Source organism: Artibeus jamaicensis, unplaced genomic scaffold (genome assembly GCF_021234435.1).
Source record: "Artibeus jamaicensis isolate MK-2021 breed Jamaican fruit bat unplaced genomic scaffold, CSHL_Jam_final contig_1582, whole genome shotgun sequence".
NCBI classification, from domain to species: domain Eukaryota; kingdom Metazoa; phylum Chordata; class Mammalia; order Chiroptera; family Phyllostomidae; genus Artibeus; species Artibeus jamaicensis.
Genome location: NW_026521309.1, coordinates 78,738 through 103,228, shown reverse-complemented (window position 1 = coordinate 103,228; position 24,491 = coordinate 78,738). Strand labels below are relative to the sequence as shown.

At 47.2% G+C, this 24,491-nt stretch overlaps 1 protein-coding gene and 1 non-coding gene across 2 annotated transcripts in view; both read right to left on the bottom strand.

The window, feature by feature from the left end:
- Window positions 1-24,491, bottom strand: part of HIP1 (huntingtin interacting protein 1) — a 139,193-nt gene that overhangs the window by 113,545 nt on the left and 1,157 nt on the right. The window lies entirely within an intron of this gene.
- LOC119056374 (small nucleolar RNA SNORA73 family) lies at window positions 17,203-17,407 on the bottom strand. Its single transcript, XR_005083870.2, has one exon. It is a non-coding gene; the product is annotated as a small nucleolar RNA SNORA73 family (small nucleolar RNA).

Genomic DNA, 24,491 nt, shown 5'->3' with positions numbered 1-24,491 from the left:
TACCAAATGCCACTGAATTGCACACTTAAAAGTGGTTAATGGTTAATTTTGTGTTATGTAAATTTCACTTCAACAAAGAAAATTAATTGCTACGGACAGCTTCTAACACGCAACTAGCAGTCCTGCGCTTCCTCTCCCATTCTCCCGAGTCTGCTCCCCAGAGGCAGTCTTGCTTTCAGCCTCCTCTCCCTTCTAGTGGGTACTAATAAACTCGATGCTTCTAATTTACACACTTACCCTGCTACCGCTTTAGTGACTAATGTTAAATGTTCCTAATGACTTCCTACTATGACAGATATATAATTCTCTTGGTTATCCAACCACCTTCTTCTTCCTCATCTTCTCAGAACGATCATACAAATGTTTCAGTCAAGTAGTCTGTTTAAATAACAGCTACATAAATGTCACTCAGCACAGCGCCAAGTGGAAAACCATGATTACATTTTCCGTTCTTGTTCGGTTTTTTATTTTTCTTGGGAGTTAATAACCCCTTTGTTATTTTACTTGTGCAATGTTCTACATACACGTCTTGAGCTTCTCCCAAACATTCGGCTGCATGTAAGCCGTTCTGTGGGGTGTCCCGTTTCCGGAAGGCAGCCCTGGCTCGCCTGTCCTGGACCCACTTCCCCAAATCTCAGGCGCTCCTCTTCCTCTTGTCTTGCTGAAGTGCATCCTCCAGTAAAAAGGATTCACGGAGATTTTTTTTTTGCATCCTTCATTATCTGAAAATATTTTTGTTATGCCTTCACACGTTATTAGTTACTCAGCTGGGTAAGAAAATAATATATTGAAAATCATTTTCACCCAGAATGCTGAAGGCATGCCCACCTAGCACCCGCTGCCAGCCCTTGAAAAGTTCAGCACCGCCCAATTCTCATTCCTTTGCCTCAGGCCTGTTTTTCCTCCCTGGAAGCCTGTAGAATCCCCTCATTAACCCTGGTGTTCTCACATTTCTGTGCGTTGGGGTGTCTTTTGTCGTTGGTGGTACTGCAGACAGGCACTCCAAAGATGTGTTCCCTGTGTAACTTTTTTGATTCCCCCACTTCTGATGCCTCTATTTCTCTCTGGAACTCGATACATTTTGACATTGAACCTTCTGAATGGATTCTCCAGGTCTCTAATCTGTTCTCTGTACTTTTTCAACTTGTACTTTTTGCTACTTTGTGAGACAATCTCTTGACTTTATCTTTTATGACTTTATTTTCTAATGAAATTTTTAGTGCACTGCCCTCTTGAACTCTACAAGAATACCATTTGGAAGTTTCCAGTTTTCTTCCAAACTTGCATTGTCTTTGTTTCTTACAGATTGCTTTTTCCTGATGGTTTATTTGAGTCCTTCTGTTCATGCAGAGGCTTGCCTTTCCTTGTAAGTCAGCTGATCCTTGGTTAGCTGTTTATATTAATAACAAAGTTCAAAAAAGTTAATTGGAGTTTCTATGTGGAAGTTCCAGTGGTGGAACCCATCAACCGGCAAATTTTGCTTTAAGGAGGGGGAGCTCCCTTTTCCTGGGCCTCCCAGTCAGGCCTTGGAGGGCTCTGCTCTGAGCCCATGGGTTTCTCCAGAGAAGCACCCACCTTCTGCCGGCCCACCTGGGTGGTCCATGAACGGGGCTCATCTGGTTGGAGTGGAAGCTGCAGACTGGCCCCTTGTCTGCAGTACTGCAGGACCCCACCCTCTGCCACACAGAACTTCTGCATCACGGAGCTAATCCAGGAAACTAGGAAACCAGGACAGAGACTGTAAATTTTTGTGAACACGTAAGTCAATGTCTCTCTCACTGTGATATTTTTGACTGCTTTAGAACTCAGTGGTTCTCTCCTACCGCAAAATGCTCCCTTCTACTGTCTTTAAGTTTTTAAAAAATAGCTCAATTCCCTCTCCCCAAAATTTAACTTTATAACCTTTGTGGAATTTATGTAGGCAGGCACCCTGAGGTGAGAATCTAAACCACCCTCTTCTCACAGACAGCTATAACCAAATGACTGACCATCGATGAATTTCTCAAATGGTTTTCCCAGCCTTATTGACGTGTGAGGTCACCTCCATCGTATAATTAATTTATATGTGCATAAAGGTACATTTCTGGGTTATTTACTCTACTGATCTGCTTGTTCTTAAGCCAATAATTAAGTCACAGTTTTAATCATTAAACTGTGTTTTTATATTTAGTAGGGCATTCTCCTCACTGCAATCTTTTTGAAAGTTTTAAAGTTATTCTCGCTCATTTATTATTCCAGGTAAATTTTAGAAAAACTTAAGTTCCTGAGTAAATCCTATTGCAGTTTTGGTTACAAATGGTAAAAACAAAAGTATGCTAGGAAGAGCTGACAATCTCTGCAAATTCCACAGTTTTCACTGAAAATGAAGTACATCTCCCCATTCATTCATCTGCTTTATCTCTCAATAGAGTTTCCTTAGGACCCCTCAGTCTAAAGTAACTCCTCATCCTTCCCCCTACCCTGCACTTGTAATAGTCATCATTTTAATAAGAACAAGGAAAGCGGCTCGGAGGCAGGGGCTCACCAGGGGCCAGGCACTCATGTTGACCCTTTTATAGGTGTCACCTCACTAAATCCTTGTGACTCTTTATTTCCACTCACACATGAAAACACCGGGGCACAAAGAAATTAGTTCAAAGTCACAGCAGAAGAATCAGGTTTCCCGTCCAGGCGATTTGATCAGGAGCCCACGGTTTTCTCGACAATCGGTATTTTTACCATTTGGCTGTAAAAGGAATGCGGAAGCCTTTTTTATGCTAATATTTTTTAAGTTGCCAAGATATTGGTGAAGTGAAAAAGCAAGATTCTGCATTATCATTTGTATAAAATAAAAAGTGGGGGAGAGGGCACTATCCCAATATATTAATATCGATTTATATGTAGAAATGCAACATTTGGAGGCGCAACAACTAGTGAATGAGTGGTGTTCTCTCTTGTGTAGTCAAGTTAGGCAGGAGAGGGCAGGAGTGGAAGAGAGCCTTTTCACATTTTTCCAAACCCAGTAACTTTATTATCTATTCAAAAATTAAGTAAATGTTAAATTTCTTAATTAAACATAGGACACATGGCAGACACTCAGTAAATATGTTATGAGTGAATGACTAGAGATTTCATAGATTCTTATAGAGGTAAATTATGGTCTTCCTGATTTTGGTGAATAGGATCTGGGTTATTTGTTTATTTATTTATTTATTTATAGGGCGGGGTGGGGGAAAAAGAGGGAGAGAAACATCAACTGGGTGCCTCGCACACACCCCCAGTTGGGGAGCTGGGCTGTAACCCAGGCATGTGCCCTGACAGGGAATGGAACTGGCGGCCTTTCAGACCTTTCGGTTTGCAGGGCGGCACTCAATCCACTGAGCCACACCAGCCAGGGCTGTTTTTAATTAGACTCTCAAGCTGATTGCTGATATATAGGAAAATATACTATTGATTTTCACATATGTTGCTCCCAGCACTTTTATTCCTTATAATGAACCCACTTCTGAATTCCAGACCCTTTTGCATGGATTCTTCTAGGTTTCCAGTGGACACAGCAGGGGTCTAAGATGGGTCCATAAATGCGTTTAGACAGGTCAGGAATGAAAATAGCGAAAGGTGAAAACTGTTGTGAAGGAAAGCGTGGGCTCTCCGCATAAAGACATTAAGTTCCATTTTATTTTTTAAAAAAACAAACACCACCATGTGAGCCAAACAAAACAAGCCCATAAAAGAATCCATCCCTCCGCTTGCAGGATTACTTGTTCACTCCCACTTCCTCCCTTCTCCCTCAGCCACACCCTGCCCCGCCCCTCCAGGCCCTCCTGCCCTGGGCTTCTCTTCCCCACCGCTGTCAGGTCTTCCTGGGCTCTCCCCACCGTCTTGGCATCCTGTTTCCGCAGTTCGTGGGCTGCAGCTCAGCCCACCCATTCTTCCTTGGGTTCTAAGAGCAACCTGAACTCAACAATCAAGTCTGATTTATCCCTGACTCCTGGGGCCTGGCTCTGTGAAACCTTATCTGCTGAGGAATGAATACTCTCAGAGGAGGTCTCCTCTTTGGTGGGCAATCCAACTAAGTCGCTTATCCAAACCCCCGACAGAATCCTGGAGAGCAAGCCAAGGAGGGCAACGGGATACCCATCCTCAGGCACCAGGAAGACCCTCCACGAGGCCGGAAACTAGTTTTTAAGCTATCACTTAGAGCAAGCCCTCAACCATATTTGTTGGTAGACCAACATGGAGCTTACCATCCATACAGCCACAAAAGATAGAGCCACCGCAGAGACAAAAGACAACATCTGAGGAAAACCAACAGGAAGGAAGCTAGGGTACGGAGTGAGCCAGGTCTCCTAGGGCTTCCCTATCCTGGTAGGGAGTGGTCTGGTAGTCCCCTCGCTGAGAGGTGAGTTCATTTATTCCTGAATGAGAATAACTGTTGCCGCCTCTCCCAAGGCTATGAGAACGTTCACATTTCATTCTGGCAAAAACTCTATCACCTACAGTTGTCCTCATTTCAGAAATGAGAAAATGGAGACTGGGAGAAGGTAATTAACTTGCCTGAGATCATACAGGCAACGTGCCTTTCAGCCCGAGCTAAGACAAGCATCTTGGACTCCATCTCCAGTGTTCCTTCCTGCAGCGGGGGTTTGAAGGATCATGCCTGTGGAGGAGAAGCCTGTCACTCACTGCTGCCGAGCTGCGCTGTGGCGGGGGCTGAAGAGGCAACAGGAAGTAGCATAGGTTCTTACTGAGCTCCGGGGTCCCCACTGGCAGCGGGAGGGAGAGAGATGATGAAACTGGAAAACAAGCAAGACGATCCTGCCCAGTGATAAGTGTTATGAAGAAAATATGATGAGCTGATGAGATGGAGCGTGGGGGGGGGGGGGGTTTGGGGGGAGGATGGTCAGAAGAAACCCCTTTAAGGAAGCAGGAGCATAGTGAGCAAGACGAGGCTGGTGAGGGCATCAGGGGCAGTTTATAGGGGGTCTTAATAAAGGTGGTTTTATTCTAAGCAATTAGGAAGCCACTGGAAGGTTTTAAGCAGAGCAATGATGTAATCTGATTTGTTGTTTGTTTAAAGTTCTCACTGGCTGCTTTGAAGAAGATGAATGCTAGGGGGCTAAGGCCCCGGTAAAAAAGGCGGACTAAGTTGTCCTACGTAAGACCTCTCCCTCACAATATGTAGACATGCCAGAAAAAAATTTTAATATAATCAACATACAGATGAACTTGAAAGTATCTCCAGGTACCTGAAAGTGACTGCAGCAAATGAGACTGAAAGACACATTCTATAGGATATATAAACCATGCACATGCATGCTATGAGGGACTGAACTTGAGGACACTGACTGTGTGGGCATCAGCATCTGGAACTGAACTCCCAGCCAAAGCCACAGCCCCAGACCCTTGGTGAGGAGACGAGAGAGAAGCCAGAGTCTCTGGCCTGCGCTGTGTGGGTGTGCCAAGGTTCCCCCACTATTCATGCAACGTGAACCCTCGTCCTGGAAAACCAGGTAAGACTTGGCCCACAACCAAGTCTTGGGCCCTGGCGGGTCTGGCAAAGACAGACATGCAGAGATATCATCCCCAGGGGCGTCTTCACAGTTCAGGCACACACAGAACTCCCTAGAATATAGCCTGCATCAAAGCGGCTCTCACAGACAAAAGTGACAAAAGTTACCGGGAAAATCAAGTGCTACACAAAGAGGACATTCAACCAAGACAATGAATACTCCAGAAACTATAAATAATAGTCCCCTGAAAGGGACTTCAAAACAAGAAAGTTTAAAACAGTCGATGAGATGAAGTAAGAAATAGAGACCTCAAAGCAAAAGTAAGATGTTCTAGAAAAAGAGCAAGTGAATTTTTCAGAAGCTGAAATTCCAAAAATCAAAAGTAGTTTTAGCCCTGGCTGGTGTAGCTCAGTGGATTGAGCGCGGGCCTGCGAACCAAAAATCGAGGTTTGATTCCCAGTCAGGGCACATGCCTGGGTTGCAGGCCAGTTCCTGGCAGGGGACAAATGAGAGGCAACCATACATTGATATTTCTCTCCCTCTCTCCTTCCCTTCCCCTCTAAAGATAAATAAATAAAAATCTTTTTTTAAAAGTAGCTTTAGATCCAACAAAAGAGAATTAGTGAAGAGGAAAATAAATCAGAGGAAATCACCTAAAATAAAAACAAAGGGAAAAAAATAAACAGGAAATATGAAAGGGAAACTGAATTAAATGCAGAATAAAATGAGATGTTCCATCATATATTTCATAGGACTTGCAAAAGGGAGAATAGGGAAAAAATCAGAGTCAATAATCAAATAATGGCTGAGAATTTTCCAAAATTACAGGATAAATGAAACCAAGTCCCAATAAACTAAAACACCTGGTGCTCACGAGGTACCACATTAAAAGAAAAGAGTATTGAAAGCTATTAAAGAGAAACTTATCCACAAGGGACTGATGAGTAGGCTAGTGATGGCCCGAAGACAGCAGGACAACAGATGCACGCCGCTGGGAAAAAGAACTATGTGAGGGGAAGGCAGCAGGACCCTGCTCCTGTCCTCTCTGCTTAACTCTGCCTCTACCTCCTGTCTCAGCAGCTCTGGCAACAGGAGGGGGAGTGTCCAGGTCGCCTGCTCTGGGAAGGTTCTCACCATGGTACCCACAGGCCATGCCTCTGACCCCACTGTGTCCACAGTCACTGCTCGCACCCAAGATGACAATAAGGAAAGTCAATTCTGCTCTAAGGAAAACCCCCAAAGGATTAGCAGTCATTTAACCTGGCCTTGAAGAAAATGGAATCTTAGGCCAACAAGACAACAGGGAAGGATAAATCTTTAGGCCCAAAAATTCTCAAGAAAAAGGGAAAGGAAGCAAAAGAAAACGGGCAGAGGAAGATCATCAAGCAGAGACTAAAGACGAATTAACAACAGAACCGGAATCTAAAAATCAAGACATTTCAGGCCCCACTGCAGAGGGTAACAAAGCAATCCCAGACCAGTCTGAGCGACGGCCCTGGCATACATTTCCCCCACAATTCTTCGAAGCAGCTTCCTCAACTATTTTAAGAATGCAAATTTCCTGTAGTTCCGGAAACATATTTTTAAGAAGCATGGAATCCACCTTCTCCCATGCTTTAATGCATGTTTAAATAAGTGCAAATGCCTTTTTAAGAGCTAAAATCATGTGCTGATTAATTTCAGTAAAAACAAGGATTAGTGAAACGTTTAATTACAGGATGTTTTGATTGCTGTAAACTTAACATTCCATAGACTGTGAGGGGCATAATTAATAATCCTCTAAAACACGCACAGCCCAAATGACAGTCATTTAAAAATGGCCCATCTTTCACATTTGTGTTTGCCCCCACTATTTATCATTATCTCTGTGTCTTCTAGATGGTCTTTGCTTCCTTATCAGACTCACACACTACCTGTGGCAACATCCTAAAAGGGAAGGTCCAGCATTTCCCCAAACCTGTTCATGTGCTGTGGATGTAATGCGTAAGATACCTGTGTTATCAGGACATTCCCCACATAAGACTTATAGGTTAGCAATGTTTGAAAATCCTGAGCTCTGGTGTCTGCTTGTGGATAAATTGTCCCCAAATAGTGTGCTGGAATAGCCGCGAGTAACCCTAGCGAAATATTGCAGCTACATTGTACAGGATTTTTTAATACTAGCACTAACTCATAATGTTTGTGTGCTGAGAACCAAACAAGTACAAGTACCAATAAAATCTTGGTTATAACAGGAAAAAAAAAAAAGAGGGTGAAATGCAGACAGCTTTAGGCATATTTAGACTAAGAGAATTCCCTGCACAGAGCTTCTCACAGAAAGAGCTACTAAGTTCCTCTCCCAGACATGTCAGTTTGGCCGCAAAGAAAGTTCAGAACTCCTAAGAGTCCTGCTTATATTCTAGAAGGAACGTGTGAGACACAAAAATATCATCCCCAAAGTTTTATACCCTCTTGACATTATCTTGACTCCACAATGTGCCCAAAGTGGGGGACCAGAGGAGAGAGTAGGTGGAAAGCCATCGCCTCCCCCATGACAGTCCCCCGCCCAGTCCATGCCACGGTGACCAGCATGAGTGGAATTTCGGGCTAGACCTCTCTCTGGGGAAAACTGTTTCCTGGCCACTGCACCCAACATGACATCACACCGGTGAAAATCCGGGGGCCCCATCCTGCTCCTGTCCACCCGTGTTGCCGGCGGGTTGCCAACCAGCACTTGGGAGAAAACGGTGTGCAGTGGGCGCCTCCATGCAGCCACTGCTGCTCTGGGGCTGGTGGGGGGGCAGCTCTCGCCTCAAGTTCCTGAGCACAGGGGTTCTAGCTTTCTCAGGGAGGGCACGCTCGCCCGAGGTCACTCTCCAGGGCGGGAGGCATTTTTTAATAGAGACGGGAAAAGAAGTATCAAGAAACAACTCCCTGGCAAAAGAAACTTAAAACCCAAGCCCTGAGCTGTGATGATTCTGTCATGAAGACCCTGATACCACCGCTCTGCTCCCTGCGAGCCCACAGAAAACCCGGTGAAACTTCACTCTTCTTTCCAGAAAAAAAAGTATTTTCTTCCTCTTCTTCTCTGCTCAGACATAACATCACCAACACAGCTCTTTAAATATCTCTGCCGGGAGGCTATATTTAGTGACTATTTGGCCCTTAAAATGAGCCTGATTTCCTGTGGCAAAAAGTTCTCAACAACCAGGAGAGAGGCCCAGAGAACTCCGTGCACTGACAAACAACGTGAAAGCTTGTGATGTTCACACACTGTGAGAAAAGGAGTTAACTGCTGTTTCTGGGTAGGTGACTAACGCCCTAGATAGGGGGAGAAAAATCATAATAAAAAAGTATGTCTGGTCTGAGCACTTTCAACATCATCCTGGAGAACAGATTGACGGGGGCAACTATTTGAGCCAACAGTCATATGTGGTACATAGCCCTCCTTCAGAGATGCACTGTTTACTCATTCATTCATTCATTTACTCATTCGTTTACTCACCCACTCACTCCAATCCCTAATCACTCATTCATTCCTTCTCTCAGCCACTCACTCATGACATTTGCACATTTCCCTACAGGTAAAGCCCTGTGGTCTTTAGCAGCTCTAGGTCATGGACAAACAAGAAACACAAACCACGGGACTGGAAGGTCTTCCCTGGAAAGGGCCCTTGGAGGGACACAGAGTGAGTGCTGCAGGGGAAACCTGGAAGGTAGAGGATGCTTCCACTGGGGCCATTCAGGAAGGCTTGGGATGGGGGGCAGGGGTGGCGACAGTCAGCGCTGGCTACTGCTCTGGACCCTCTCATTCAACCCACTCATTGAGCCCAGACGCCAGTACATTATCCCATACTACAAATGAGTGACTTTCCCAAGGTCCACACAAGATAACAAATACAAGTGGCATAGGAGCTACGACTGCCTGGCTGCAAAGTGCTGAACTCAGAGCCCTGAGCCCCTGCAACAGGTGGAGGCTGCCAGAGTGTGTCTGCTAGGCTACGCTGCTTCTGCCTCCAAGACCTGGCCACCTGGAGCAGCTGCTCTCTGGACCGGGAGCCAGGCTCTCCCCGCTCTGATGCAGCCTGGGCTGGTCATGCTCTCCCTCTCAGAGCTGCTGTCCTGCCCCTCTGTGTGTGTGGGTCTCCAGTGACCCCAGGATGACCCAAGGGAGCAAGGGAACGCACTTGTACTTAGCCCTGACTAAGGTTTGCCAAGCAACATGCCATTCTTTTTTCTCAGCATTCTAGTCTGAGATAATTTTAGACTTTCAGAAAAATTTCAAAAATAGTACAGAGTTCCCGTACATCTTTGCCCAACTTCCATTTATATTAACTAACATTTTACACAACCATAGGGAAGTCATCAAAACTAAGAATTTAACCTTGTACAATACTATTAACTATACCACAGAATCAATCAGGAGTTCTCCAGTTTTTCCACTGTTCTCTCTTTCCGTTCCAGCATCCAGTCCAGGATCCCCACCACGTGTTGGCTGTCACACTCCTAATCCCCGTCCCACCCCCTGTCTGTGACAGCTCCTTGCCTTTCCTGGTCTTTCATGGCCTTGACATTTTTGAAGAGCACTGGTCAATTATTTTGTTGACCATCCCTCAATTTGGGTTTGTGTGTTTTGTTGTCATTAAATTGAAGGCATGTAATTTGGGCAAGAGAACCACAGAGGTAACACGCCCAGTTTATTGTATCATGGCCCGGGCTATTTGTTTCCATACATGGCCTTCTTGAGTTTCTCTGGGTCCTCAGGGCAACCCCATGAGATACTTTGTTACCCCCCCCATTACACAGATGGGAAAACCGAGGCAAAGAAGTCAAGCCATTTGCCCAAGGTCACAGAGGTGGTAAGCAGCAGAGATAGGATTTGAACTCTTATGATGCCTCTGGCTCTCTCTATTCCACGCCAAACTCTCACTTCAATTCTTTCTAGTTTAAAATACTTCATATGACTTTAACTAAACATAGGAAGTTGGACTTGTATAATTAATCTAACTATTCCTAGTCCTACAAGCATGATTCTAAAATCAATGAATGAACCATAAGGATAACAGTATTTATTGAGCACCTGCTATTTGCCTGGCAGAGTGCTGCATCTTGTATACATAAGGTATCTCATTCAAACCCTTCCAAAAACACAATCAAATAGATACCACAGGGATGCAATCCCTTATTCTAAACTCCTAGGTCCAGTGTATTTGGGATTTGGAGTTTGGGGGTCTAGGCAACACCCTCTAATCAAATATAGTACCTCTAATCAAACACATACCTTTGCAGCATATTATATGACCATCCATTCCGAGACGGACGTAGAACGAAGACTATAATAGGCCCAGGCAAGTGCAGGTAGGGCGCAAATCTGAAAAGAACTTTAGGTTTCCAGAGCTCTGGGATTTCAGGATAGCGGATTAGGGATTGTGGGCCTGTACTATTATGTAAAATAATTTGCAAATGAGCAAACAGAGGCTTAGAGGATCTCACAGCTGGCCATGACCCAGGCCTGGCCCTCGTTCTGAGGCCTAAGGCAGTAAGTACCATGGCTGGGACTCAACACCATGCATTTAGGCTCTCTCCCATCCACTGGTTTTTATTTCCCATTTCCCATGACAAAACATGTTGTAAACATATTTAACGGCCACTCAAAATAAATGAAAATAAATAAATGTGCAAAACTCCACGGCTCTGAGCCGTCCCTGGAGCAAGGTAGGAAGATGGCCACACCATCACCATCATCGATACAATACAGTTATGTACTGGCTTTCTAGGCGCCAGAAAAAGGGTTTCCTCTTTCATGAAATATCCTGACTCCGGTCCAGTGAGCCCTAGCCTGCCTCTAACAAGGCCCACACAAGGGGTCTGTGAGAGGTCCGGGTCATGCTCTATGACAGAAGGACGACCTTAATTGTTCAGACTTTCCTTCACAATGTGTTAGAGCTAAATCTTGTAACTTCCATGGCCTATCAACATGTTTGGCCTATTCCACGCTCAGGCTGGATGCACCTGACTCCCCACCAGGCACAAGGGAGCCCCCTTCCACCTGTCCTATACCAGCCATTACTTTCCAGTTTGGAGGTTTGGGAAGAAGGCTCCAGACAGCGACCACCACCGCCACCACCAGTCTATGTCACCTTTGTGATTCCTGTCGTGTCACACGGCCCCTGACCCGCCTGGGCTCCCTCACGGGACCCTAAAGTGACGAAATTAGCGGACGCCTGTGTTCTGCGGTGATTTTCACACTGCGGGCAGAGTTGTGGGTAAATATTCAGTACACAGAAACCTGAGCAAACAAAAACAATGAATTACTCCAGCACTAGTGAAAATGTATGCAGGGAAGGAGAAGATAGCAAAGTGCAGCTAGGGGCTCAGCTGCCCCTCGTATTTCCAGGGTCATGATCGGGTTGACCCTGAATACAGAGGGAAAGTTCTGGGGACAGGAGAGGAAAAGTGTTTACCTTGGGGGTGGGAGGGGCACACATGTGAAGAAAAGCTAGATCTTTATCTTCCATAACGGGAAGGTTCCTAATAAGGGCTATAATGAAAGCAGTTTAAAGAAATGAGATGGGTGTTTCTGGGAAGCAGGAAATGGTGGAGAAAGGGGAAACTGCTGGATTCAGACACAAGCCTGTGCAACTAATCTGACCCCTGTAACTAGGTGCAGGTAAACCTTTAATGAAAATAGAACCATACAACCAGTCATGGGCGGAGCCTTGGCCCAAACCCTAGGGTTCTGACGTGGGGCTTGTGTCCCCCTCTCCCACCTGCACCCTTGCTTCAGCTGCTGTCTTTCCAGACTGGACAAGTCTCTCTGCATGCCCTCGGCATCTCAGCTGTCATCCCCGAGCCAGCCCTGTGCCACAGAACCAGAAATCCAGATTTCTCTGGGCCCGCAGGGTAGCCTTGGCCCTGTGCAAAGGCAGGCCAGTGTGTCCGGGTTGTGGTCCAGGAAAACTCATCTTGAGATCTCCCAGTAATTCCTCCTGAGGTTCTGCACACCACCCCCGGCAACAGTGCACCTGAAACCTCACTGCGTGTCCTCATCTAGATGACCCTCGACTCAGGCTTCATCAGGAGCATATAAACCAGGAGACCTATTCCGTGCCAAATAGCACACTTGCCCCTAAACTTTGATGTTACTAAGAACTACTGGGAGAATAACAGTGGTATTTCTGAGGATTTGCTACACAGAAGGCAATGTATTGGGTGTTTTTCACGTATTATGTCACTGAATCCTTTCATCAACCCTGTGAGCTAGGTGTTTGTTTGTTTGTTTACTACAGATGCTCTTTCAACAGCTCTCTACTTCATTGATTCAGAGTAATACATGGTCGCCAGCATCTCTGGGCAAGCAGTCAGCCTGGGACCCGCAGCAGGTAAATGGTCTGGCTCCATAGCCCATGCTCCTCACCTCTACAGTCTGGGAGCACAACCTGGGCCCAGACACAAGCCTGGCTCGGCCTCAGATCTAGGCGATGACGTGCAGTGTGGACCCTGGGCAAGTTATTCTTCTATTCTAATCCTTCCTTTCCTCTGGGAAACTGGACTGAATCAGAGGTCACACCTCAGATAATGCCAGGAACTAGGGAGCTAAGGGCAATGCATGAAGCGGGCTGGTGGTAGAAGCCTGCAGGAGGTAGTGGAGAATGTGGAAAACCCGTGTTCTCTAAGTCAAACAGATCTAGGAGGTTGGGCCTCAGGTCTGCTGCAACGGCATCATTTTAGACATTCCATGGGCCCTCTGATTCAGTGTCAAAGAATCTTTCTGAAAATTATATTTTTACATGCTACAACTGAGGCCTAACCGGCTAACACTGGGTGGCTAACCCAGGATAAGAAGACTGTCACAAAGGTTGCTCAGTGCGCAGTCTGTCCTGAGCACTGCACAGTCCTGAGCAGAAGGCAGCAGCCGATGCCTGGGCAGAGGTGACCAACTACACTGTGAGTTTTCTGAGCGAGTGACTTTGAGAGGCCAGTTCTTTAGAGGGACACAGGTCCATCTGTGTCCGCCAATGCATAAGTCCCCCATAACAACTAACTGTGGCCAGAAGGAAAGGTCTCTTGGGGATGGGAAAGCCGGGAATCGGGACAGCAGAGCTGGAACAACAAGGGCCGGGTTGTCAAGAGGCGGCCAGTCCCGACAGGGCTGCTACCCCAGTGACTGTACTGACCCAGAACCGCCAATCCTCCGGGCCTTTGGGGCAGCCTCGCCTGACCCCTCACTTCATAGATGCTGACTAAAGACCTACAACAGGTACAGGCCATGGCAGAAGAAAAAAACCACTGCCAGAAACAAGGCTTCTGATTCTTAACCGGGTGCTCCAGGAGCTCCTGGCTGCTCGGCAGAGGGACCCAGGACCACGGGGACATCCCAGACCTCCAGGACCTCGGTAAGCATCAGGACGTGGCAGACCCGTGGGGGAAAGCCCATCATGTGTTGTCGCCTCTGCTTCCCGACGTCGAGTCGGCGCGCTCTCTGGCAGAGACCATCCTGATCCTATAGGAACACGAGGATTCCGCACCCTCCTTTTTGAGTAGCACAGGACTCCACCAAAAAAAATTTTTTAAGGTTAAGTGATTATATCTGTGATCCTTAAACTTGGAACTGCACGAAAGAACTCCATGGCCCGGCAGCAAAGAATGTTTTGAATAGACTGCTGAATTGTTTTTCCAGGATAAAACTTCTGTGAAAAAGTGCCAAGTGTGGAAATGCAACGTTTCGTCCATGACCACAACGAGCACAGATGAAGTAGCGAGTGTCCCTCTGGGTGAGGGAGGGTGGCCCATCTGTGCGGGAGGCAGGGCTCCTCTAGGCCTCTTGCCCCAGGGCATAAGTTACCTGCTATCATCCCAGAGTAGGTGTAACTGCTGCTGTAACAAATTACCACAAATGTAACAGCTTAAAACAACGCCCACGAATCATCTAACAGTTTGGTAGGTCAGAAGGGCAACTCCATCTCGCTGGCTAAAATCAAGGTGTCAGCAGGGCTGCATTCCCTGCAGGAAGTATGGGAGAAATTCCCGTCTGGGGTCATTCCAGTTGTTGGCATAGTCTACTTCCTTGTGGACAGAAACCTGGGGTCCTGCACCCTCGCTGGCTGTCAGCCAGGGGCCACCCATGAGCTCCTAGAGGTCTACCTCTAGCACTTGCACACAGGGCCCTGCATCTCGGAGCCAGCAAAGGCAGGTTGACTCCTCCTCACACCTGCATTCTCTCTGCCACATCTCTCTTCTGCCTGCAGCCAGAGCAGGGATCTCTGCTTTAAGGGGCTAGTGCGGCTCAGCTGCTTGGGCATCATCCCGCAAAGTAAAAGGTTGCCAGTTTGATTCCTGGTCAGGGCACATGCTCGAGGTGCAGGCCGGTCCCCGGTTCCCCGGTTGGGGTGCGTGTGGGAGGCAGCTGATCAATGTTTCTCTCCCTCTCTTTCTCCCTCTCTTCCTCTCTCTCTAGAAATAAAATAAAATCTAAAGTAGTAGTAGTAGTAATAATAATAATAAACAACGAAGAAGAGTTTGGCAGGTGAATAAAGTGGAAGAGGCATTCCAGGCAGAAAAGAATGGTGCTGCCTGGAAAAACACAAAGGAGTGAAACGAGCCTGTGCTGGGAGAACGCCAAGGGCTCGGTGAGGCCGGGCTGCAGAGGAGGAGAGCAGAGCAGCGGGACGTTAAAGCGGGCTCCGTGTCATGCCAACGGGCTTGTGTTTCAGCTCAGAGTAATGCATAACAAATAGAGGTTTTTAAAACATGCAATCATACAAGCAGTTATGCCTTTTAAAACAGAATTCAGATGGCCAAGGAGAGGGTAGATCGCAAGAGGGTAGAGACTGGAGGGAAGGAAGGCCAGCTGGGCTGTGTAATAAATCGTTCAGGCTAGAGATGAAGGGCTGAAAGAAGGCACAGGCCGCGGTGGGTGAAGTGGGAGTGAGATGCAGAGCAATCAGGGAGATACCAACACCAGGAATCTGTGACAAGCTGCAGGGGTGCAGACTAGATGGGTATCAAGGATGACTGAGAGAATTTCAGCTGGAATGGCTAGGGATGGTTTATAAAGTGAAATTTCCAAAAGCTGAGAACAAAGGAGAACAGTCAAGTTTGTGGCAAGAGATGGAGTTCCGGTTGAAGTATGCTGGGCTTTTCCTATCAGCAAGAACGGGCCTAGACTGTACAGGGAGGAGCCCCAGCTTACTTCACGGATCTCAGAGGAAACAGAAGATTTCAAGTCACTTCCCAGCATGAGTCAGGGAGTTGACATTCAAGAGGAAGTCCGCAGAGAACCACCCACGTTACAGCAGAGAACTGGTCTCTTCAGCATTCCTCTCGGTGGCTCCCAAGGTGCCCGTGAAAACCCAAATTCACAGTCAGGTCATCAGGGTCCACGGTTCCTAGCTGGGACCAAAATTAGGTGATGCTCATTCAGTTCTTAATTCAAAATACTTTATCCTCCATTCCCCATACCCTTACCAGGAGTCGCTCAAGGGTAGACACTGTGCCAGGAACCCAAGGTTAGAGGATAAGGCACTCAACATAGATTTCGTGAATGCCTACCAAGTGCCAAGCCCAGAGATGAAAGGCCCTGGGCTGAGCCCTGTTACTCTGGGGGACGTTACCCTGGACGTTGTTCAAAGAAGAAACCACACAGCTCGAACCGGTGCTTTCTGAAGTATTATGGAAAATGGGAGGGAAGAATATGGCATCAGTTAAGATACACCCAAGGAAGACCGAACAGAGAAGGCAACTGCTTCCAGCCGAAATGGGAGAGGGAGCGTAAGGCAGAGGAGTGAGACACAACACACAGAGCAACCACACTGTGGGCTGGCTCCATACACCACACAGCCACAGACGTCGAAGAACCTTTGTTAGAAGGTTGGTGTTTTTGCCTCGTTCCCAGGTGACATTCCCCAAGCTCCCAGACACTCATAGCATAGCGGCTCATCATAGCTTCCTTATGCATGATTTGATCTAAATCTTTGCAACACGAACTAAATTTCAGGTTGTTTTTCAAAAGTCCACCGTCAGGTCTTTAGTTTTATTCAAACGCATTTCTTTTGAGCCTGGAGACCCTTTCTTCTCTCATTCTCTCCACTGAGAACTTTTTACCACCTAATCCATTTGGTATTTCATAGATACTCTGAGCCTTAGCTGCTGTAAAGCCGTCTGCTAGATGCGGGGGAAGCTGGCTAAAAGCTGAGTGGGGAACTTAGAGCCCATCTGCCACTAAGGCAGGAACAAATGAATGGGTTAATGACAGGTCTCCACTTCCCGGCTACATGTTACAGCAGTGCTCGGAAGTTGCTTGTATATGCATGATTCAGAAATCAGAGGCTTTCCAGTTCTAGGGCAACACCAGAAATGCTTTCACAGGGAAGGCTGCGTTCGAAAGAGACCTCAAATGTATACATGGCAGGTCCTTGGCCTCCTTAAGACACTGTCTTCTATTCACTAGGAAGAGGTTGTTGTTGTTTAAACTTTCATCTTGTGAAATAACTACACAAAACAAAAATGTACAGCTAATAAATTTCCATAACTGCCCAGGCCAATAACAGGCTGGGGGCAGCACCTCCAAGCTCCTCTGATCACTAACCTCCCTGCGCCCAGAGTCGCCGGCGCCTGGAGTTGCATGGTGATCATTCCCTCTATTCTTTACTCCATCTAAGTAGCACCCCTTAGTGCTGGTTTAGCTTTGCCTATTTTTAAAAATATTCTTAATTTTTAGGGTTTTTTTTCTTGATGTTTCCTACACGGTTTGTCTCCTCCGTCACTATCCACAGGACTCTGAGCAGGTGCAGGAATGTGCAGGTGCGGACACAAGGTCCCGCTTTCTCTCCAGTGTTGTGGAAATGGACGGTTCATCGAGGGCCAGAGCCCTGTGCTGCCTTCTGTCACCCAGACAGAGCCAGGGGAGAATGACCTCCCGGGGGCATCCACATGGGAGATCTGCCTGCTTTTTAAACCTGGTGTCGATGGAAGCATACAGACGGTATCCTTTTGCTCTGCCTTTTTTGGTAAGATTCATGCATGTTGCTGAGTATAGCTATACTTTATTCATTTTCATTTTGGTAAAGTATCCTAATGAGAGACTATGTCACCATTTATCTATTGTCAATGGACTTTTAGACTGTTTCTAGTTTGGGGCTATTACAAAATATGATTACGAATATTCTTGGTGCGTATGTATGCATTTCTATTCAGTATGTAGCTAGCAGTGGAATTGCTGGGGTATTGAGTGTGTATATCTTCAATTTTAGGATAATACCAGACTGCTTTCCAAATCAGTTTTCGGACTGTACCAGTGTACGGCCACATCACAGTGCGCGAGTGTCTGCACGCATCACATCCTTGTCAACGTTTGGCATTGTCAGGCATCGTTCACTTTTATTTCAGCCATCCTGATCTCACAGTAATTCAATTTGCATTTCCCCGATTACTCATGAAGTTGCACACCTTTTCCTATGTTTATGAGCCATTTGTTATTCCTCTTTTGTGAAGTTCCTCCGCCCATTTTTCTATTAGGTGGCCCTTTTTCTTTTCTTTTTTTTTCCTCTTATAAGTTTTTTTACACATTCTTTACACATTCTTTTTTACACATTCTTTTACAGGCCCTTTGATGGTTATGTATGTTGCAAAAATACTCTTCTGCGAGGAATTTCAAATGTCCCAATAGTCAACTGAGAAAGAGCTAGGGGGAAACACAATCTCTACCTTTTCTAAGTTATTCAAATAATTGAACTTTAGCCCAAAGCCCCAGACCACGCTTCAGCTTTGAAGGGAGACACATATGGAAAGGAAAAGTCTGAGATCCAAGTCACCAGGTTTAAGCCTCAGCTCAGCCTCTTCCTGAGTGCTGTTAAGGCAAGTCGCGTCAGCTCTCTGAGCCTCAGTGTCCACACGTGAATTGACCCCAATCACCCACTGCACAGTTATTCTGTGCCTAAAAATAGGTTATGTGTAAATGTGCTTTATAACTGCAGTGTTAGTGGTTATTAAATCAGAAGCCATCGGCCACACCGGCTTCCTGGACTGTGCAGACCAGCTTCCTGAGCTGCCCCAGCACTAACAGTAGAAGCAACAGCAGCAACCTTTCAGATCCCAGTTCTCTTCTCACGTCTGAGCCAGAGGACACCTCCATTGCCCATCCCTCTCCCTGTACCATACAGCCCACAGCTGGGAACAGGGCTCCTCCCTGCCTGCCTGGGCAGGAAAACAGGAAGCAGCTCCCACTCTGCCAAGAGGTGGGGCTGACAAGTTCCCTTTTGTAGGTGGGCATCTCTCCAGACCATCAGCCCTCTGAATGCAGGCAAAGCACTGGCCCCCAGCCCGCTGCACCAGGCTGCACCCCACACCCCACCCAGGTCTCCTCCACGAGTTCATGGGATAAGTATGCCAATGGATGGGGAGCATAAATGGGCCCTCATCACAGGCACAGGCAAGGAACCCTTTCAGTGCCCAGGTGGCACTAGGGATCTGCTCTCCTGAGCCACACAGCCACTCCCTACCCTTCCTGAGGTGCAGCAGCATCCTCTCCTGAGCCCCTCGTCACCAGTGCCTGGGCCCCATTCCATTCACAGGGGGCATTCTTTCCAAGGCAGCAGAGGAAGCTCAGAAGAAATGCACACCCTTACTCCGCAGTGTGAAAGCCTGACAGGAGGTTCTCAAATAAGCTAAAATATTTGAGAGCTGGAAGGACCTTCAGAAATCTTTTCCAGCCTCCTCATTTTAAAACAAGACGTTCAGTAGCAGAGCCAGATATTCTCCAGGGGAGGGCTCTCAGTTCCCCTGCACTCATCCTAATATCCCTTACACCCTACTGCAAACGCCAGCCCCTGCACACGGCCACTGCCATTAACCACACCCAGGTGCCCAAGACACTACACCAGTCAGTCTCCCTTCCTGGTAATATCTTCTAGCTCGGAAAGGTCCCACCTGAAGAAGAAAGAAGCCCTGGGAAGGCTAAGATCATGTTTTTGGAATGCTTATAAAGTATTCAATACTTTACAGAAATTTAAATAATTGACCTTCAGCCCACATTTTGTTTCTGGACTCTGCAGGTGTTTTCTTAAGTGGATTCTTCAGCCTAGCTCTCAGGAGCTGGGCAGGGACTTCCTTGGCACCCTGGGTGCACAGGCATGGCACACAGGGCAGAAACCTAGTAAGAATTAATCACTGGAGCAACCAAAGAAGAAAGAGGGAGAATCTCCAAAACGTGCAAAGGAAAAGTACTCTGCAAGAGGGGGCTGCCTCAGTTAGTACCCAAGCTCCCTGTAAATCCTCCAACTGTTTTATGCTCACATGTTTGGCAATCAGGCCACACTGCCTACCTCGTGCAAGGCCCAGAGGCCCAGACGCTGCCCCCAGGAGCTTACAGTCTAGAAGGGAAGCCAAGATGTGGGCTTGCTTGGGTGAATGGAGAGACGCACAGTAGCTAGGGACCCTGCTCACTTGAATACATGATCTAGCAGAAACCAGACTTCAGGGGCGGTCTAGTGGAAGGAGACGTGTGAGTTAAGGCCTGGAAAGGACAGGGACTGGGAAGCCTGCTGTGCCACATCATGCAGGGTCTCTGGGGAGCCAGCAAAGATTCTTGAAAAGAGGGAGTTATGAAAGCAGTGTTGGGCTTTAGAGACAAGCCATCTGGCACCAGGCTATTTAGGGGGCAGGGCGGATGGGATTACAACAACGCAGACAACAAGTAATGAAGGCAGGAACAGTGCGAAGCAAAGGAACAAGAGAAGTGGCATGGAACAGAATGGGACTGAGGGCAAGAGGGAGGGAGGACTCAGAACTGGTGCCAAGAAGATGATGGGGACCAGACACGGGCATTCAGAGACTGAAGAGGCTGAAGAGTGGAGTTTGGGCCGTGTGTGGTTTATCCAGGGGAGATGCCCAATAGGAAGTGGTCGGTTGGGCTAGAAAGTCAGGAGGGAGATGTGGGGAATCGGCGCCATGGAGGTGAGACCAGAAACCATCGGATGGTGCTGAGGGCAGCGGAAGTGGATAGGAGGCAAAAGAGAAGTGGGGTGAGGGCAGTGCCTTGGGGACCCCAACAGTTACTGGGAGGAAGGCGGGAGATAGCCGGAGGGGGTGAGGCAATGACACACAGGGATGGGAAGTGTGTAAGGCTGGGCTCTGGGACTGGTTTTCCTGGGTCTGAGCCTCAGCTCTGTCACTTACTTCAGGACCTTGAGCTAGTTATTAACCCCTCTTCAGCCTCAATTTCCTCGTCTATAAAATAGAGATTATAATTCATAAATTTGTTGCAAGAACTGAAAGGAGTGGTTCATGTAAGGCAGGGCTGTCAAACCCATTTTCACCGGGGGCCACATCAGCCTCGTGGGTGCCTTCGAAGGGCCGAAATAATTTTAGGACTGTATAAATGTAACTACTCCTTAATAGTTAAGGAGTTGAAATTACATTCGGTCCTTGGAAGGCAACCTTGAGGCTGATGTGGCCCCCGGTGAAAATGGGTTTGACAGCCCTGATGTAAGGCCTTCAGCAACTGCACGTAGCAAATGCGGTAAATGTTGGCTATTATGATGAGTATGAATGGGAGGAAACCATGGACCCAGAGAAAGTTGTTGACATCCTTTCTACATTTTCAATACCAACTAAGGGAGCAAGGAGGAGACTGGGTAGCTTTTAGGTAAAAAGCCATCCCTGTACAGCAGGGCTGAGAACCACTGATCCCTCTTAGCCAACCCTTGAACCTGTCAGCTGATGAAATGAAGGCTGATCATCTGCTGAAGATCGTGAATGAGGTGGCGGAAACACCCTGACTTACATGGAGAAGAAGACTTGGCCGTCTGATTTAAAGCCCAGGCTTCTCTTTACTCACTGTGTGATCTTGGCCAAGTCACTTGTTATCTCTCCGTATGAGCTATTAAATGGGTAGAAACATCTAACATGTTTCTAGCACCCAGCAGCCCCTTAATAAATATCTGTTTCTGTCTCTTCTTCTGTAGAACCCAAATCTTTTGGCCCTTCCAAACATGTGATTCACTGGGATTCTGTACTCTGTGCTGGGCTCCACCTGAAGAGACTGTTACTTTCTAAAGGCTCCTTTGTGTTTCCAGAGCCCCAGCCTCTCCCCTCTGATCCCAGCATTCACCTGCCACAGAGCAGAGCTGCTGCAATTTCAGTGTGCACAGGACCACTGGGACTGGCTGAAATGCAGGCACAGATTCAGCAGGTCCTGCTCTGGTCAGGACTCAGGTGAGGCTGGGGCTGTAGGTCCTCTGTCCTTGACATAGACGAGCTCCTTGGGGCTGGTCCACACCCCACCCCCTGAGCTCCTCGGGGCTGGTCTCCTTTGTCATACTCATCTCCCTGTCCCTTCCATGGTATGCACTCACTAAATGGATGTTGAAGAAAACAGACAAACCATAGAGAAAACTACTTTCTGGCTAAGTAAATACAGACAGGGCATTTTGTTTGTGAGTCGCAGCCCATCTAGTTCACTTCAAATCACCCTCTTGAATTGGCGATGTGAGGACAGTGTGGTGGAGGGGGCCTGAGACCTGGAACCTGGAATCCTGGGTCTGAATTCCAGCCCTGTTATTCACCAACCACTAGCCTGAGGTAAGCAACCAAGCTCTCATCCATAAAGTGAGGGAGATGTTACCTAACCACAATGTAGCCCAGTGATGGCTAAAACGCACTTTACAAAGTGCTCCAGGCAAGGGGTTACTATTACAGCAGCTATTTAGAGAGCAAGACCAACTTTTCACTTCCTTAGAGCCCGAAGATTGCTTGTGATGGACCGGATGGAGGACACACCGGGGGTCTAGTTGGAGATGGGGCCGTGGCAGGTGGGTCTGGGGTCCCCACTTTGGCAGGAACAGGGACAGTGTGGAGTGTGAGGGTGACGCCGGGAGAACAGAGGAGGGAAGGCTTCCTGGAAGAGGCTGGCAGAAGTGAGGAAACAAGGATGGTCTGAGGGCTCCACCAGGACACTGGCCTGACCAGAAGGAAGGCAGAGAAATCAGAACCCTCTGATGGGCACAGGGCAGGCTCCTGACTGAGAATGTAGGAGGCAAGGCTGAACCAGGAGGAAAACTTGGAGGGAAACAGAGCAAGTAGCTTCAGTTGTCCTCTGTAGTCCACAGCTGACTAACCCAACCAGGCCAGGGCTTCTCCCCTGGAGCTAACCGGTCATTTTCTATGCTCGACTATAACCAGCTCACCACTGACACAAGACTCGGGCATCTGAGGACACAGGCAAAAACAAGACACAGTCCTGTCTCAGGAAGCTCATAGGTAATGGATGGCGCCAGAGAAAAGGTGACAGTAGGCAGCAGGTAGGAGTGGCCAATTCTGCTTCTGTCTCCACCCCTGTCAATCCGTGCCATCCACACTCACCTCCAGGTGTTTCCTGATGCCATTCCCATTCCTGGAATCCTCTCCCCTCCACCCAGCAAGTGCTAACTCATGCTGAAAGGGGTTCAGTCCTGGGTGAGGGCTGCTATCCCTCCCCACTCCCCACAGCCTGTACTTTATGTACACATTCTTGGTAATTACTGCATTACCTAGTAACACTTCTGTCCCTCTACTGAAGTGTTAATCACAAACTTCACGATTACTTACACTGTGCTTTCTTATGTCTTATCTCCCCAGTTAGACTGTATATATAGCAATAATCACTGAAATTGTGCTCCACAGTTTACGAAATACCTTGACACATATCCTTTAAATTAATCCCCACAAGCATTGTCTTTATTTTACAATAAAGAAACGGAGGCTTAGAAAGGACAATTTGCCTCAGGCCACACAGCCTATCCACAGGCCCAGCCATAAAATGCAAACCTCTTCTAGCCCCAATGCCAGTGCTCTGCCCAGTAGTCCAGTAGTCAAAGGCAACTTTCAGCTGTGTGACCTTGGGAAGGTTACTTAACCTCTCTGGGCCTCCATTTCCTCCAGGAAAATGGGGCTGATACCCTACCTAATAGGTGCTTGTAAAGCTTAAAGATAATACAATGAAGTACTTAGAACAGTGCCAAACACTATTTACAATTATCACTATACCTTGGCTGATTCTCACAGTCTCTTAACTCATTTAAAATATTTTTCTAACTTATTTTTATGTATCATAATATATTTGATAGGTAGTCATTAAACAAAATAAATTTTTGCAGACTGACTAATGCGAAGTTTTAGGATTGCTTTCTTTTTTTCACTCTCCTAACCCCCAATAGAAAAACGCCCTTTTCCTGAGCCAGACTACCCCCTCATTCCCCACTACCCCCAACTGTAGGTCAAATTTAGCCAATTACAAGTGTTTCACAGGATAATCTAGACTCCCCATTGGGCTGTCCCTGGATAGTGAGGGAACATGCCAGTCATAGGTGGAAACTTTCACAAACCTAATTTCTATCACTCTAATGGGTCAAAGTTTTCTTTATTGCTCCAATTTTTACTTACTTGAGACTGGAGAAGGCATGGAGTATCATAAAATAACACCTATTTATTTTCCTTTTCCATCTAAAAAAAAGGAGAAGAATATTCACACTGTTTCCTGGGGCAAAAAGCCTCAAGTGACCAGGCAACTAGTAGAGGCAGACAGACGGGCACGGAAACTGCCTTCTTTTCAGCAGTCCAGTCCACAAAGCCAGAGAACAAGCCTTGAACCCAGCTGGACCCTGAGAGGCAAAAGTGAAAGGCCACCTCTCCCATCCCGCCTGAGGTAGGAAGACCCAAGAAGAGGACACGCCCTACTTTTACATCATCCAGACATAACTGCAAAGGGCCAGAGGTGGCTGGGAAGGGAAGAGAATGAAGTGCCCGGGGTGCAAAGCTTTATTCTTTGCAAGATTCCATATATAGAACACTTAGTCAGGCCCTCGCAATCTTTGCTATCTAAAAGTTTGGGGTGGGGGGAGCAAAACAGAGCAGGGAAACCAGTCCTCTGGCAGTGGAGGCCCAGCTGGATCTTCAAAGGTTCCACTCTGAGAGGAGGAGTGAAGAACCAATCTGCCTGAACAATTTTGGCACTGGGATTAAAAGTACTGCACCCTTTGAAATGGA